Source organism: Argiope bruennichi, chromosome X1 (assembly GCF_947563725.1).
Source record: "Argiope bruennichi chromosome X1, qqArgBrue1.1, whole genome shotgun sequence".
In the NCBI taxonomy this organism is placed as follows: domain Eukaryota; kingdom Metazoa; phylum Arthropoda; class Arachnida; order Araneae; family Araneidae; genus Argiope; species Argiope bruennichi.
The window spans coordinates 88,485,275-88,503,719 of NC_079162.1; the positions used below are offsets into that span (position 1 = coordinate 88,485,275).

General features: G+C 30.4%; 1 long non-coding RNA gene across 2 annotated transcripts in view; it reads left to right on the forward strand.

Moving 5' to 3' along the window:
- LOC129958477 (uncharacterized) overlaps window positions 1–18,442 on the forward strand; it is a 32,233-nt gene extending 13,791 nt beyond the window's left edge. For both annotated transcript variants that reach the window (XR_008783226.1, XR_008783225.1), the window contains one exon: window positions 18,098–18,442. This is a non-coding gene — a long non-coding RNA (uncharacterized LOC129958477). The remainder of the gene's footprint in view (window positions 1–18,097) is intronic.
- The last annotated feature ends 3 nt before the right edge of the window (window positions 18,443–18,445 follow it).

The window sequence follows — 18,445 nt, forward strand, 5'->3', positions numbered from 1 at the left end:
GGTGTAACAGATGATTGATATGCATTTCCAACAAGCTTGGCAGTATGGTTTATAATTTCTCCTGGATTACTTATTAACCGGTCATTACAAACTCCATTATACTTAAATTTGAATGCTGAAAATACTGAACATCAAACGGGTGGAGTTTATGACTACAATGAGGAGATAAAGTTAATATGGATAAACTTTTTTCCCTAGCTTTGCTAATTACTTCGACAGTAACATGATTTTCGAGAACAAGCAACATTTGATTTTCTTTTCAGCTATTCGTATAGCTGATAATATGATGCAGTATTTGTTGAAATACATCAGAACTCATCCAACCGCTACGATTAGCAAAGCCAATGCTACCAATAGGGGCTCCTTTCAAATGTACATCTTTGAAATATACTCGTAGGAAAATAAATGCAAGAATGATAGCATTTCCAATTGCACTAATAATGAACAATACAGTTACTAGTTCCCTACGTTCGCCTGAAGTGGCCTGTCCTACTTGCTTGTTCCCTCGTGTAGCCACTACTTTTGGTGGTTTGTGAACACTTTTAACACCCATCTCATCACAATTGTAAATACAATCAGGTGTGGACTTATACCGATCTTAAAGACTTTCGAGGTTATTTAGAAAAGTATCTGCATTAGACTTGTTGAAACTTGATGCCCTGCCTATGCTAGTAGCTTCAGGAGATTTGTGAGTAAGTTTAGGATGATGATCCATAAAACAAGTCCTTTCCAGTAGGTTTATTTGTTATCCATGAATTAGGTAAATTTAATTTCAATGCATTTCTATAATATGCCAAATTCCAAAATAGCTTGCTGGTAAACCCATAATTTATAAAACTAGAACCAGGAAGATATCTTAAAATTTAAAGTATCCTATTAATTTGCAGCAGCAATTTTTCTGCACATTTAGATTTGCTTTAAAAGGTTCAATGCTTTTTCAATGATTTATACTTTTATACATGTTGAGAAAGCTGATTTTGAAATTTTCATTGATGCTGCTACATCTCGAATACTTTACAACCATTTCCACTACTTGCAATATGTTATTATTTGATATATTTAATCTTGCTAGGTGCTTTTTCTTCCATATTCATGGCATTTTCTTTTTCTTTTTTTCTTTTCTTTTTTGTTTTTGTTTTTAAAGAAACAATATTGGTTATAATCTTTTATAATTTAAAATGACAAAAGTTATTTATTAACATTTTTCGTAATTCAGTGTTTATTATGTTACTTTATTATATGTGATTTATAGTATGTATTCATACTTCGTATGATGCTGATATTCACAAAAAATTTAAAAACTAATATGTTTACAAACATTTAGTTAAGAGTGAACAAAGACTTAAGTTTTTGAAAAAGAGTGGAATTTCATTTTATACATTCTGTTTTGTTTAAAGGAAATTCTACTTTTTTAATACATTATTATCTTATATTATGTAAAAAAATATGTAACAATAATATATATTAATTTACATTTTTAAATAAATTAACTTGTTAATGCATTACAATACTCTAACAAACAGCACAATAAGAAAAATATAAAACTTGAATTTTTAGCGTATATTATATTATTTATAATGGGACTTGTCCCATTCATTCCATTGAAGATAATTCTTTTAAAATGCTTATCACATAATGTTACTTTTAAGCTTAATTTTAATGTACAAATACTATAGCTTTTAGTTTATTATACATTTATAATATTTTTATTTCACAAATTATATGATTGAAAAAATTTGTATTTTTGATTTGTGAAAATAAAATTTTCTGTTTTTAAAGACAAATAATTTGGAGCTGGTGTAATATTTAGAATCAAGCAGTAAGCTATAACTGCTCCATCTGTTGAAAAAAATTAAAAATAAGTTCTTATAATATATTTAGACATAAATGCAGCTGTCTCATTTCGCCCAACTCTCCTCTATGCACATAGAATTTCCAAGATTCTGTATATATACACTTAAATTTTAGATTTTTTTAAAAGTATGTCATCTGTAAATTTGTATAATTCAAGTTTTCTTAGTGATTTTATAAAGATATAATCTGAATTAAGTTTACTTTGTATATATTTAATATCAATATATTTGGTTCTAGAATTTTTAATTTGAGATTTTGCAAAATCTATAGCTGCTCAATTATCTTCAATATGTAGATGCAATTCATTGATATAAAGTTAATTTTTCTCATTCTGTTAAAATATACTATAATTATATTAATTCTTTAGTTGTTTCTGTTAAGGCTACGAATTCAGATTCTATTGAACTTATACAAGCCAATTTTGGTTTTAATACAATAGAGCTTGGTCAATAAATACAATTTATCCATTCATGAATATTTGATCATCATGATTATTTGTGAAATCTGCATCAGAATATGTAATCAGATGCAAATCTTAAATATTTAAAGTTTAGTTCAGAAAGTTTATATAACTGATGCATTCTAAAAGTTTTAATAAATCACCCACCGTGTAATATCTGGATTTTTTTGAAATTGAGAGAAAATATTGTATAAGAAATATCTGCTCTAGTTCTTCCTGCAATTGCAAAATGCCATCAAAACTTAAATATGGAATTTTTGACACTTTTTCCTATTTGCGATTATTTAAGGAAAAATTTACTTTTCCAAGAAAAATATATCTTTGGAAAGAGGTGATGTTGAAATAGGAAATTTCCCAAAGTTTATCTGTATACTGTGACTGATGTCATTTCTATTTTCTTATACAAACTCACACCAATCAGCTTCTTAGTTTGATTGAATATTTTAAATCAAATTTCTGTTTTAAAAAGTTCACAACATTATCAATCCAACTTTTAGTTTTTTTAAATAAAATGATTTCATCAACATATAATGCCAAAGGTACAAAATTTTGTAATATCCATAAGCACGATTTCATCAACCAACCTTTTTAAATTCTAACTCCACTAATATTCTAGGAATTTTAAGATACCATTCTCTACTACTTTGATGAAAACTGTTAATGCCTTTTTAAAGTGATGCCAAAGTTGCCAATGGCAAAGTTGGCTAGAAACCAAAGGGGTGTTTATGTGTAATTTCTCTTTAAGAGGAGCATAAAGATAGACACATGTAGCATCACATTGAAAATGTAACCATTTACTAAGGCAAACTAATAAAGCAATGAAAATTCTGATTACACCAAAGTTTAATATGAGATTATAAACCTCATCAAAAGTTCCACCTTTTCTTTGTTTCAGGCCTTTCTCAACAAAATGAGCTTTAAAATTTAAATTTTACTTTTATCATTTTGTTTTGTAGAATAAAGTAATAGTTTCCTGAAGTTCACAAATTATCGGGTAATTCTTTTTTTCTCGGATGTTTCTATTTTTCATCGTTTCTAATTTTTCCTTCTGTGGCTTTTAACCATGCATTTTATGCTAAGATGTTTATAGCTTTCTGAAATAACAATATTCTCATATTGTCATTCTGATGACATACTGTTATTATTTTCACTATTTTAAGTAAATGTCTATCTTCTTTTACCATCAGCTCTAGGAAATGGACTTTCTTATCTCCAGTTTACCACTTTTTTACTAGAGGGTGCAGGTTTACTATCGCTTTCGGCAGGATCGATTTCGTTATCATCCGTGTAAGACGAAGTTTGTTATATAATGCGATTCCAGGACAACTTCTATTCGATCAAATTCATAATGGTTTGAATTTACTTTTATTAGTTGTGATTCACCAAATCTTACATTTATTGTTTCTATATTCCGAGTTCCTCGTATTTACATTCTATGTACTTAAGTTATCAGAGCCTATCCAAATAATATCCTTGGTTTGATCTCGGATCTAATTTCTTTTTCAGTTGTTTAGGGATATGAGCGAAAGCCTTACAACCGAAAGGTTTAAGGTGTTCTAATGTAGGTTGTTTTCCCCTCATATAACTAAATGGAGTTTTACTTTGATTACAATGGCAAATTTTATTCCAGATGTATAAAAAATACGACAGTTTCAGACCAAAAACTTTGACTGAAATCACTCATTTCAACAAAATATTTATTCCATCAGCATCAGTGTAATTTAATTTTTCGATTACTCCGTTCTGTTGATATGTGTATATCCAAACTGTTTCACCTTCTTTATACCCAACTCATCACAAAAAAGTGATGGTAGCATAAACATATGAAAAACAAACATAATTTTGATGATAAAATAAACAAATAGTATGCAAAAACTGCTCCTGTATAAATTCCAAACTATTATCAGTGCGAATACGTCTAATCTTTCCATCCAAAAACTTTCCAACGCATTTTTTGAAATCTACTAAAAGTGTTAAATACATTGGGTTTGGATTTTAATGGGTAAGCAAATACTCAACGCCTTTAATAATCTATTTCAGTTAAGTAATATTTGTGCCCATGCATTGAAGTTTTAGGGAACTAGCCACAGAGATCCATGTGATTTAATTCCAAAGGTGTATTAGAACAAAGTTTCTTAAGGGGCTTAAAACTAATGCTCTTCTTTTTTTGCTTTTCTTACAGGGTTTACAAATATCAATATAAATGTAGGTAATTTCCCTAAGGATTTGATATAATCTATATGAAGCAATTTTCTAAGTCAAGTATTAACGTTCTGAGCAGGAAATGAAACATACTTCTGAATATTTACTTTCTTAGAATCTTCATTGTTTCTTTTAGATTTATTAGGATATTCAGGAAAAACATAATGCAAGCCATTTAATAATTTAGCTGTAAACAGTAATTCATTATTATTTGGAAACACACTAGTTTTCCTTTTAGCACCTTTAAAATGTACTCCTTTTCTGTTAAAACGTATTCCAGACAATAAATTTGTTCTTAATTCGATAATAGTATAAACACTAATACTAATTTTTATTTTTTCTATTATTAAATTTAAGATGTACAGTACTTTTGGTTTATATTAAAGTGGTGATACTGTACTCTGCTCCCACCAATGTTTCGTTAATAACCGTTTCAAATTCTGCGAAAAGTACCTTTTCGTAGTTATGGCCATTGAGTTAAAGTTAATTATCTGCTCCTTCACCATAAAATAGGGCTTCTAATAAGAAGTGTATTTTCATATCCGAGCTTGTATGACTTAGAGAAGAGTTTTATAAGATTTTTCTTTTATTAAAAGATTTTGTAGATAGGGAAATTGCACTTATTTCTGGTTCCGACTTATTTTTAGTCATCATAGAAATTGTCACCTGGTTAGTTGCATGTTATCAAAGTGTTTCTTTTCTCGCCCATATTTCTTCTTTGATTTTAAGAAATTTAAAATGACTGCAATGCCAACTGCAAATATTCTGGACAATAATTTCGTATTCAGATGGTAAAAAGTCTTAGCAATTGAAAGAACTAATCTAAGTCCTTGAGTGAATGACCAGCTTTTCTAAGCGAGTAAATAAGCTCGAAAGCTTACTTGCATCCATTGCTTTTAATTGGTTAAGTCCAATGTTTTCATTTGGTTCAATAATAGCAGAGAGGAATTCTTGCTTGAAAGACATTACTCTAGCTTTAGAATTCCTGTTGAAAATAACTTCAGTTTCTTTCTTACTTCTGTTGTATTTGAAATTCCTTTGATAATATTTCGATATTAAGACTCAATTCATGTAATGTAGGCTCTATTGTATTGTAAGTTGAATTCCTTAGCTTTCGTTAAGTTGACTGCTTCATCTTCTGTACATATAAGACCTTTTTCTTTTATGACAATGTCTCAACAATCCCTCTCCAGCAAGAGAACTTTGTCTGTGTACCAGGTAGCATAATTTTAGCTATAGAAAGGCTAAATTTTGAAATTCATTAACTCCATATTAGAAGAGACTATTCAATAGTTAGAGGTTGAATATAGACGCCCCTTTACTCAAGATTCCTTTAATTATGATATCGCCATGTGGACATTCCTACTATGCTTTTAACCTTTTGATGTATTTAATGAAGCAGATTTCAGTGATTTTGGTGATAAGAAATAAAGAATTCAAAAGATCAAAAATAACTAATCATTTATTAAACACTTGAAGTGAAAGATTCAATCTGGGCTGTAAAAAGAAGTAAAAATCCAACTATATCAAATTCACACCTCATATATATAGTAGAAAAATTTACATAAATATAAAAATACACAAATGAAAATTTTCCTTTCAGAATGATCTAGTTACTGGCAACTAATTAGAAAAATTATTAAAGATTCAGCAGCTATCTGGCTGAAACTCAGTATAGTGTATTCCTAAATAGATGTTTTTGTTTACAATTTTAGAAATGGAAATAGGCTAAAATTATCTTTGGAATTCGACTGTGGATATTTAACAAAAAGTAAATGCGAAAATATGAAGATACAAAAATAAGATTGTAATTGACTTGGCTCTTCTCTTCACATCTTGTATTTAGAATATATATATATTTACTCTTATAATACATATACAAAAATTAATGATCATGGCAAACTAATCCTTAAAACACAAATAATTCTTACATCTAAAACTATGTAATGCTTTTAAAACATATTTGTACATTTAAAATTGAATTCATTGATATGCAATCAGTATTCACATAGAATCCCCAAAAGTCTATAAATACACAATTTCAGATTTAAATGTACAGTCTGCAACTTTTTATAATTCATTAATCTTTCATCGATAATGCATATTTAACAATAAGTTATTTTAAAGATAGAATGAGAAAATAATGCATTATTTACTCTCATTAAATTTTTAAAAAATGGTTCAAATAACATATTAATTGAAGTATTTGCCAAACTTGCGCAAAATGAGTGCCTTCGACACCTGTATTCTTCTAACAATACTTGCATGCTCGCGATCCACTCTGTCAATTATGACATTGAGAAAGGTTTCCTGAATTCGTTTGCAAAGATATATATCTGCAAGGGACGCATGTTCAGAAGAATGTGAACTTCCCCATAAATAAAAGTCAAAAGGTGTTGTGATCTCCACTTCCGTTTAAGCCAATCCGCTTGTCATGAAATTCCGCTTTCAACCATCGGCCTTCAGCTTAAGCGTGGTGAGGAGGTGAGACATTCAATTTGTATCACACAGTGAAAGTTTTGCGAAAGACAATCCATCCGTTAATGCGGATACATGCTATTCAAAAATAGCTGAATATAGCAGTCACCATTCAGCATACTGCTACACAAAATGAGACAAAACAACGATTTTCGTAAAGTACCATACCACACATATTAAAAAAATTGTCACTGATGATGAATCTCTTGTACAATGAATGGATTTTTATTTTTTCATACTTACTACCCAACATATAATTGCTCAAAAACAAATAATGATGTAGCATGACATATAATATTAAGAAATTTCATGGGATTAATATACATTTAAAAAAAGGATATCCTTTTACAAAGAAGAATTTTATATTCTGCATTGTTTTAGTGTTCTTTAAATCAAGCATTAGTGCCATAAAATACTTTTTTTTTCTTTGTATGAGGAATTTATCATATTCTTTTTCATCATTTAGTTGATAAAATTGAGAAAGCATTTCTTAATCTGCAAGTTCAATTACATTTTAGAATCTTGTATTAAGTAATCAATTTACTAAGAGAGCAAAGAAAAAAAGTCCTTGTGAATACTTTTTGCAATATTTTTCATCTAAGCAAGAAAATTTATTTGCTGATTAAAATATTTAATTTAATAACTTCTTTTGTACGAAATCAAAATGCGTCTCGATTTAGAATAACTCAATTAAACCTCAATTCAATTTCTAACTGAGAATTTACAAATAGTTAAATATTTCTGATGGATGAGAGGCCTGATCTGAAATGAAAAATCAAAATTATAAACCGACTCCAGAAGTGGAAATAAAAGACTTGCGAAAATGCAAACGAAAATAAATAAAAAAATAAAATAAAATGAAAGATCGCCTAAGAATTAATAAAAAGTGCCCTTATGAGCCTTTAGTTTTGGGATTGTTAGATTGAACATAGGCCTCTTGCACTTAAGGTCATGTCATATGAAGAGTTGCTCGCTTTTGATGGCTCGAGGAAATTTCTGTAGTGTGCTAGCAGCTTAAAGCTTCTAGATTGCAGTTATCAGAATTCGATAGTGAATGGAAGCTTCATGATAAAAATCATCTGGGTATCTGAAGTAATCTTGTCAAATTAAAGACATATTTGCTTTAAATCTAAAATGAAGTGAACAAATCATTTTTTTAGATGTATGCAAATTCATTGTATATCCCCGTATTTGATCCAGATAGATGATAAAAGCTGGTCTGAGATGATATTTAAAATTAAAAAGTTACACTTTGAAAAAATTGTTTTGAAATTAAATCAGTCGTAACTGAAATTTTAGATAGGAGCCTTTAACTATCAGTTCATGATTGAAAGTTTGGAAGATAGCGACTCTTCACCTTAAACGTTAACTAAATGTGGTGATAACGATACACCACCACCCACACGATTGAAAAGCAAACAAGTTTCTCCTGCTTAACATCGTACATTTAAGTGGGCACTAGGTAATATATATATAATAAAAGGTCATCGCATGTATTTGTTAGCTTCAAGATGAGAAACGCAGTAGCTACGTTAGCCCATTGAAAGTAAGAATTTTGTATGGAAGTTTAGTATCACAACAAAAAATGATGTGAAAAGGAATGAGCTAATTTGGTGTTGAAAATGCATGATATGATTTTAATACTTAAATATTTATTGTGTACATCATTCTAGTTCTAAAAGATCGTTATATATTGGTTTTGTTTTTGTCGGCTAACTTTTCCGTCTCCCTTAAGTTGTCCTGAAATTTGTGTTTGGGACTACTGTGTTTTTTTAAATAGATTAAAAGCTTTTATTTAATTATTAATGAGTTAATTGAATTTGTGCAGGTCTTTATTATGAAAGATTCATTGCGTGCATTTCAATTTGAATTTTGTGTTCTTCACTTCGAACTTTTTAGCTGTATAAGAAAGCTATATTCTATTTGAACTTACGATACTGCATGCATGTTACCTAATTTATTGTTTCTTTTTTGAAAAATAGAGTGAACTTGTTTATTGTTTCTTTTTTGAAAAATAGAGTGAACTTGTTTATTGTTTCTTTTATGGAAAAAGACGGTGGGAATATTATTAATTATTCCTTCAAGCTTCTAAATAAATTCTGGGGAGAAGAGTGGGGTGAGAGGAAGGAAAATTTAGTATGCTTCTATATGTTTTCTTACTTTTATGTTGCATCATGTTTATAAACTGCCAAAGTAATTGAAAAATCACATTTCATTTGTGTTATTAATATAATGACCCATAAACCATGCTAGTGATTTCACCTCAAGGGTTTGGAGGACAAGGCCATTGTTTTTATCTAGTGTTTTATTCAATATGTTAGCATCCATTGTTGAAATTTTCTTTACTAATATATATTTATTGTTTAATTATTCCGTGAACGAATTCGGAGACTTGTTAGTGGTTATCAAAAGCTCCAAAATGTGTAATGGACATGGTGTTATGTTATCATGTTTAATAAATAAAAATATGCATACAATACATTTTCCAAAAATGCAAACTTAGAAAAATATCTATAAATTGGTTTTCAGATCATTAAGGGATGATTTTTAATGACATAAAACAATTTATGTCAAAATTGTATTATTAGCTGCATTTTTTGGCCAGATAAAGCTATGATCTCAACGAAGGAGCGCATCTCTGCAATACACTGCTTTTATTTGCAGTATAACTTTTGATCCAAATGTTCAGTTTCATTGAAAATTTCCTTAATTAAATAATTTTCTTTTATTTCAGTAAGTTTGAATTTTTTGGAATGATTATTTCGTATGTATTTTCTCACTGAATAGGCTTTGTTTATTATAGCACTATTTTGCTTCTCTTGATGTTACTCAAAAATTCTGAGTTTTGTAATTTAAGTACCTGCACATTCTGTATCACATTTTTGATTAGAATTAGAGTATGAGTTAAAATTTTATGTTTATGTAATTGTTAAAAACTAGTATTTCTCTTTAAAATTTTATAGTTCCATTGAAAATTTCAATACTTAATATAAAATACCCGATTTGTGACAGCTAATGAGTTTAATTAATTATAATTCAAAAATCAAGTCCTCCCCATCCTTTTTTTGTGTGTATTTTTCATGATATGAAAATAATATTAATGACTCTTAATAGTTTTCTCTAATATTTCTTCATAATTCTATATTGTCCCCATCTGTTGATACATAAGTGTGCAATGTGTGTTTTCAATTATGATCTAACCACCAAAAAAATTTATAATTAAGTAGGGCAAGTGAGGACTGGTTTTACATCACAATTTGATTCTGTGTTTCAATGTTTCTTCTAGCAATAAATTTTCTTTTACATATCATTGAAGTATATTAAAATATTCTGTGGACTTAACCCTTAGTATTAGTAAATGAAACTTCGAGAAACTTACAATTTGTTTTAGTGGGGTTTCGTGGAAATCTAATTTATAAATTTGTAATCAAATTCTCTATATTTTTGGATACCTTCTAAGAATTTTTCAGTGGTATGTTCTGTTATTCAAAAATAGGTAAATACTACTTTTGTGGTTAGAAATATTAATTTTTTGATACCTTTATTCCATTATCTTCCTTGACCTGTATCTACTAGTAGATAGAAACGAGTTTCAAATGCTCTAAACTGATTTAAAATAAGGCAGCTTTTTAATTTTTTATTATTCCTTTTCAACTATCTGTGGGCTTGCTCCTAAGTTTTTGAATTTGTATGTTTGTGTGCGAAACAGCATGAAATACAGTAACTTCTTGTTATGATTTTGCAAGCATTTTATTTATTGAAAACTAAAGTTAACTACTCAAACTATTTTCCAAAATCACCAGCAAATGTAAATGAAACAGGAAAACATTTAAGTATTGCTTGAAAAGATTATTTTTAGTACTCAAAAATATTGTACTGTAACTAGAACACAATGTTTAATTTTCAATGATTAACTTGTTGATTGCCTCTTTGTTGCAAAGTAATTTATATGAGCTATACTGTCACCAATGACCTCCATGGCAGTGAATGTGTTAATATATGGACAGTGAACTAGCAAATAATGATGCTAGAATAATAGCTAGCAAATAATGAACTAGCAATAATATGATAATGAACAAGCAAATCCTAAAATTATTAAACACGATTCTATTTAGAAAAGTTAATTTACTAATCATAAGAAATAATTTAAAAGCTTTTGTAATAAAAGTAAAGCAGGAATCTTATGCATCCCATTTTTGTTTAATTACTTAAAAGGTGGGATAATTTTAACTATTTCAAAATCATTAGAAAAAAAAAAGATGCCTTCTCTTACTGGCCTCTTCTAACATGTCTTTCTCATAAAAATACAACTAACTGTTAATATTTAACTAACAATTTGAACAATTTTCTCAGGATATAGCAATCCTTACAAAACCAATGCCTAGTTGTTCTGATATTGCTATCACTATCTTTAATGCTATTATTTGGATTTTGAGGTTTGCCCTCAACTATGGGATGGGAATCACAAGTTAATTAAGTAAATTTAAACTTTTAATGCAAAAATGGAATTGATAGAGCTTAGTTTATAAATATTAAATGCTTGAACACATTAATATTAACAAAAGTCTTTAATTTTAGTTTCATAAATTTAATTTTATCAAATTTATATTATTTATGTTGAGCGATATTTCTTAATGAGGAAGAAAAATCAGAATATAAATGTATGAATAATTCTTCTGTCTGGAAAAGATTATTTTGCTTACACTAAGCAAATAAAAACTTGCAAAAAGTTAAAAATGATTGGGTTCACCATTATTTGCTACATTACTAGGGGTATATTCCAAATTATGAAACATATGATGCATAGTTTTACATTTCGAATTCTGTTGTTGTAACTCAGTATTCCGTTTTTAATACAGACATTTATAATTTGTTATTATTTCTTCTCAGTCTTAATTTTTGTTAATTTAGGAATTTGGGAAATAAATTTGGCTAATTTTTAAATTATTTTATTATTTTATAACAATTTCTAATCTTTAAATAAGGTAGCTCGATGAAGAGCTCCTATAATCCCCCTGTCTATGATCATTCCCATGCTTTACCCTGCTTAGTGATGCTTGTAATTTTTTTTAATAAATGCCACTATAGCTTTAAAATGCTTAACATGATTTTTCATCATGCATGCTGAAGTTATAACCACCCATAATTCTTGAATTTGAGTCTGTTTTTATAGTATTCCTTTTTCTAGCGTTTAGTTTAGGTTCAGATATTATCTTGAGGCCTCTTTTATTTTTTTAAAAGCCTTTTTCCGATTTCATTCTCTCTTTTCCATCTTCCAAAAGAGTTTTTAGATTAGAAGTGTGAATATACAATATAAGTCCTCCAGGCAAATTTCTAGGGTGGGGCTCCATTTTTCAAGGATAAGATATAAGGAACAATATGTAAAGATAGTTGTATGTTGGACCACTTTTTCTATTATATGACGCAGAAAATAACTATTTACATTCTTAATTTCGTTATAGATATCTTTTTTTTTAAAGCATCTGTACAATTTTAGTTTTCGCCATCTATGAATAATATAATGTGGAAGGTTACCTAAAAAAGAAAAATTGTAATTGCATGCAAAGTCGCTTTTGATGCAAGATGGTTTTGTACTTTTGAACATAATATTAGCTGTACTACTGTCATAATTATCTCTGAATTCCTAATGCAATGAAGAAGAAAAGGAACCAATCTCAACCTACTATAAAGAAGCTTCTACACTGGTAAAGTTCAAAGTTGCTGTTCTTGTCAGACTGTCTTTTCTGGCTCTCTCTTTGATAATAATGCAACGTGCTTTGTCTTAAGTAATCTCATTTATTCTTCTCCTGCTGTTCTTGCTTTATTCCACTTGATAGATCAGATTTTATTATTGGCTTTTGCAAACATATTAGCCAGACTCTGAACTCCTTTCTTCGTCAATCCATATTTCATCTTTGCCATTTTGTTTATGTATTGCTCTAAATATAGCTCTTCTTTTTCCGAAAATGCTGACTTCTTAAAAGCCCTCAAAAGCCTAATTGTTACTGTGAATTTAACATTAAACACTTTGCACGGCTCTCTAATTGAAATTTTCGTTTTTCCTTCACCATGCTTATTTTATAGCTTCAGGACCAGTATTTTCATGTTTCGCTCCTTTTTTTACTTGGTTTGTTATTATAATCTGAAAAAGATTATGATGAGTAGCATCATGTATCCTGAATCAGAGATCCATGGTACAGGATGGGTTTTTGATTCAAGGTACAAGAGGTAGTAGTTTACAGCTCTAACGCTTGGTAATCTTTACATGTTATGCTCGAACTTACAAACAAATCTATATCTACGTATCAAATTATGCTCCAAAAATTGGATTAAAGTGGAAATCCTCAAATAATTCTTGGATGTGTGTAAATATAAAATAAATACATATGTAATTTAAAATTTTTGCTTTCTATATAGCTAAAACGATTCCATAAATGCCCTCATTAACAAAACCTAAGTGCTAAACATATTTCTACTAAGTACTAATAAATATTGCTTGAGGAGGTTTAAAACTGCTTTCTGTAGAATGGTAGCCCATACTAAGATAATGGTTAGCAATCGAAGGTATATTGTCCAAAATACAACAATTTTCCCTATGTGCTTTTATAATTGGGAGCATATATTAAGACCTTGAATCCCAAGCATTTAATCAGCCCTGCCACTTTGTAACTATGCCATTTTCCGTGGACGTTATTAGTTCAACAGAGATGATTTGAAAATCGAGGAATACAAAATATATAATTTAAAAATTCAAGGGTAACTGGAGTACTCCTATAACCATTTCCCCCAAGCCTGTTATCCGTTTGTGGCAAATCAATTTTTAAAACAGGGCAGTTGGGCACTTCTTTACACTAAACAAACAGAGAAAAATTGGAATGAAGTTGAACTTAATACTTTTAGTGTAATCTTGAAAATGAAGTAGTTATTTTTATTTTAATTGTGAAATTGCAGTTGCCAAACTAGCTTGAACTGAGCAAAGTCTCTAATTGTAAGAAGCAAAATTCCTTCCTTTTCATGAATGGTCTCTTGTCTGAACTGTTCTTATGATGTCTATCTACCTGGAAAAGTCAATGAACTTTGCAATTTTACAGGGAAAAACCTGGAAAATTTTCTTCAGTTTGAAGAGTTTTATTTTTCTTTTAAAACATTCTGTAGAAATTTGCCCTGAAATGATTTTTTAAAGCAACTTGATATTGCATGTTTTCTCCCTTTATCTAGTTCTTTATACGATCTTCCGCTCATTTCAGAACATTCCTCGTCTTTCCAGAGCCTTATAAAAACCCGTCTCAGTATTAATCCATATTGACCTCTCCCTTCTTCCAGCGGCCCAGCAACGAACAAAGACAATTGGGGAGAGGGAGGATGGAGCAGCTTCTTAAACATACGGGGGGGGGATTATTTAGTTCTTACCTTTCTACTAGAAGATTTGTGCTGGTCTAAAATGGGCCTTAATGAATCTCAAGATTTTATGGTCTGAGATTCAATAACGAAAGTAGTAATAAAAAATCCTATGCAAATTGGCAATAAATAAATAAAGCATGGAAAGCATGCAACAATTGATAATACCTTTCCTACTGATAAAAGGAATAAACGGAATTCAGTGTGAATATTCATTCACTTAATTCACTATTTATTCATTCATCAATTTAAAAAATAATTCTCAATATAACTTTTATTTGATATGGACGAAGAAAAAAAAAGGAGCTTCTTAAATCATCTATCAAACAGCAATATTCAGAGAAGAAAAACAAACAGAAATGCTAAAAGATTATATTTTAATTATAAGTTAATAGTTATTTGATATTAAATCATTTCCGAACCCATAAATTGCCATAAAATAAAAAGAAACTACGTAAAGATGCATTCGCAGGAGGCCTAGTTGTGCATAATAATTGTCCCGTCGGACAAATGTGTGCCATTGGGGGTCACGTGATCTTTCTGAGGTAGACATGGCCTTCTGTTGTAAAGCAGCAGTTGGCCTCATATGAACGCTACTTAACTCATAAAAAAAAATACCGGTATCCTGTATGCATTCCTGTTTGTAGACAGACGCTGTTTGATCTGAATGTCTGGCACATAGCCACGATCTGCATGATTTTAGATTACAAATGAACTGATTCTTAGAAAAGGCAAACTAGTTTACAGAGTGTTCTTCTCATTTCTAGTGTCGCACAGAAAAGTTATTCTGCGAGTTTTGCTAAAATGGCTGTTAATTTGTTTCTAAATACGGAGGTCTACTTGTAAGCTGATGTTTAATATTTTAAATCCGTTGATTTAATCAACTTTAGTTAAAATAGTACTGTAAAATATATTATTTTTATGTTGCAAATGTCAAAGTTAATCATAATTGGTGTGCTTCTTAGCACACCAATCATGATTAATTTTGTCTGATTCTAAATGGTCAACGTGGTTGGGACCTGTTGAAAAAAAAAGTCTTATTTTGCAAAAAGTTGCAATCAGCTTTTTCTTTAAGCAATATGGCAGTTAAGGTAATCATTAGCCATAAAAAAGGAAACATCAGAAAAATATTAAATTTAAAATTCTTCAAATCTATTACTTGTTTTGGCAAATTTTATAAATAAATCTCGACTTGGCGCTTCCATGCGTGATTAAGTAAAGAATCTGTGTCTGCAAACAGTGCTTCAGAGCTTAAAGAAACAGTCAGCTGAGAGAATTTCTCCAACAGTGGAATTTTTAGATGAATGAAGTTCTAAAAGAACTTTCAGTAATTGAAAAATAACAGTCGCCAAGTATTTTCTTAATGACCAAGTAATCGAAACTCGAATAGTATGGTGTTTCCGCACAGTTACGATACACTCCTCTTTCTGCTCAAATTCGGACTTGCCTGATATTTGTTTAACTCACAGTTTCTGAGCTCAAAATGAATCATTTTGTTCCTTGGGCACTTTTCAAACCCTTCTGAATTTCAGAGCAAAATAAGTTATCATTATTGTAATGTCCTAGCATTCTGGGGTTATTTTATTTCATTTTTCATCCATTCGCGCTTATTTTCTTCATACGCTATTCTTTTTGGGATCCGTCCTTAGGAATTGCCCACTAGGGTATAAGGAAAGTAATCTAATTATCTATGAATGACCCCAGTGTTATAAATTACATTCATTTCTACAAAAGTATTTTAAAGAGTACGCTGGCTTTAAATCTCTATTGGAACTTCTGGCCTCCTCATTGTCACATTGTCAATGGTGTTTTTAAAAGATGGTTATATATATATATATAGAAGGTGATCAGAATTAAAAAAAAAAAACCCTAATCTGAGCTCTCTATACTGCGAACTACTCAGTGTAAAGACATCAAAATTGTTGAACATACCACTTTACCGACCGGCCGTCGATTAATCGACGTTTTGTTCTCAGCGCTTACCAACCGGCCGTCGATTAATCGACGTTTTGTTCTCAGCGCTTACCAACCGGCCGTCGATTAATCGACGTTTTGTTCTCAGCGCTTACCAACCGGTCGTCGATTATTCGACGTTTGCTCCCCAGCGCTTACCGACCGGTCGTCGATTAATCGACTTTTGACCGATCTGTGGTGACTACGTTTTCCACCAATTCAGCATGCCCTGAAAAAAATTCAGCTGTCGTTTTCAAAAATTCAGCTGAGCGGACGGTGAAATGGCATAGTATGTTCGAACCGCTACCGGTCGGTAAAGTGATACTATTCAAGACATGGGGAAACGGATTACGTGAAAAAAAAAACTAGTTCCAGAAATATCGATAGATGGCGCGTGACAACAGAATATATGCTGAAAAGACACAAAATACACATTTGTAACACGTTTTATTAGAACGTATGAAACATTCAGTCACAAGGATCTTATCGATGTAAGGGAAATTGCTCAATACGTTTCCTGTCTTCAAGATGTAAAATCTGCATTCTACGGATCGTAATTGGTCAACTGAGATGATTCTCACATGTAGAGTGATACTATCTTTCAAATCTGCCGAGTTACCAGACTTCCCCAATAAACAATGTCAATGCAAAGGTCAGTCGCTTCTCCCTGTGGATAGGCAGCAACTGCTGATTGTAACTAATTTTGTAAGGGTAAAAATGCACCATTTTTCTCAGTACGTTCCGCACTGTAATGTAGAGAACACCCAGTGCCGCAATACTGCACGTACAGCCTACAGCCTAATGTAATGATATTTTAAACTCTTAATTTAGCCCATAGTAATTTTATTCTCTTATTTCATGATCCGATTCCACTTTTTCTACTTAATTAATTCAAGAGAAGTTTTGTAAAATTGCTGAATTGGCTAAAAGACGACACTTTCACACGTTCCGCGTGAAGGGCTAGAAAAATGTCCAATAAGCACATTCTTTTTTAATCAGATCCCTGCGTTTAACTTGCTTGTGATTGACATGCGTCAGGAATCCCTATCAGAATCTTAATAATATATTAGCACTGTAAAGAAATATTTTCCCTATCATTATCTCATTTTATATAAGACGAGGGATAATTAATTTCTCTTCTTCCCTCTTTTGCTTTTGTGCCGCGCAGAGAGCGGACGTGCCTTGTCCGTGCCTTCTTGTAAATAAATTATGCCTTCCCAGGATGGATTAAAGCGAATTTAAAAATGCAAAATGTCTCTTCTATGTCTAGATTTTTTTTTTCTGACCAAAAATAATGTATAGTTTTAGGTAAAACTTTTCACTCTGTTTTTGTTTGCCCCCCCCCCCGTGATAAATTTCATTTTTTAAAAAGATTTCAACTTTAGTTCATAATTATAATTGATTTTTTGAGAGACATCTCAGCTACATAACAGTTTAATACGATAAGGAAATTTATTAATAAATTGTAAGTATTTATGTAAATGCCGGGGGGGGGTGCATTTCTCTTGTAATATACTTTTATATAATATTGAATAGTTCTTCTGTTTCTATATCTATGCAAAGCATATAAATTAGCAATTCTAACCTATATGCATACGTATCTTGTTATATATTTATCTTTAATTACATATTCGTCATATTTTGCTTTCAAGTTTAGTGAAAAAATACATTTCAAGTTAGAACTATTATGCATTTTTCTGAATCAGAAAAAAATAAATCACATTATATTAAATGTTTAAATCTTTCTCATAGATTAAAAATGTCTGGACATCCTTCTTCATCTGCTTGGAAGAATCAAGATGATAGAAGATATCAGCCTTCAATATCTCAGGATGAAAGAAGATATCAGCCTTCAACATCTCAGGATGAAAGAAGATATCAGCTTTCTACATCTCAAGATGAAAGGAGATATCAGCTTTCAACATCTCAAGATAAAAGAAAGCATCAGCCTTCAGATGAAAGGAGATATCACCCTTCAACGTCTCCAGATGAAAGAAGACATCACCTTCCAGCATCTTCAGAGGAAATAAGACATCACCTTCCAGCTTCTTTAGAGGAAAAACATCACTTTCCAGCATCTTCAGAGGAAATAAGACATCA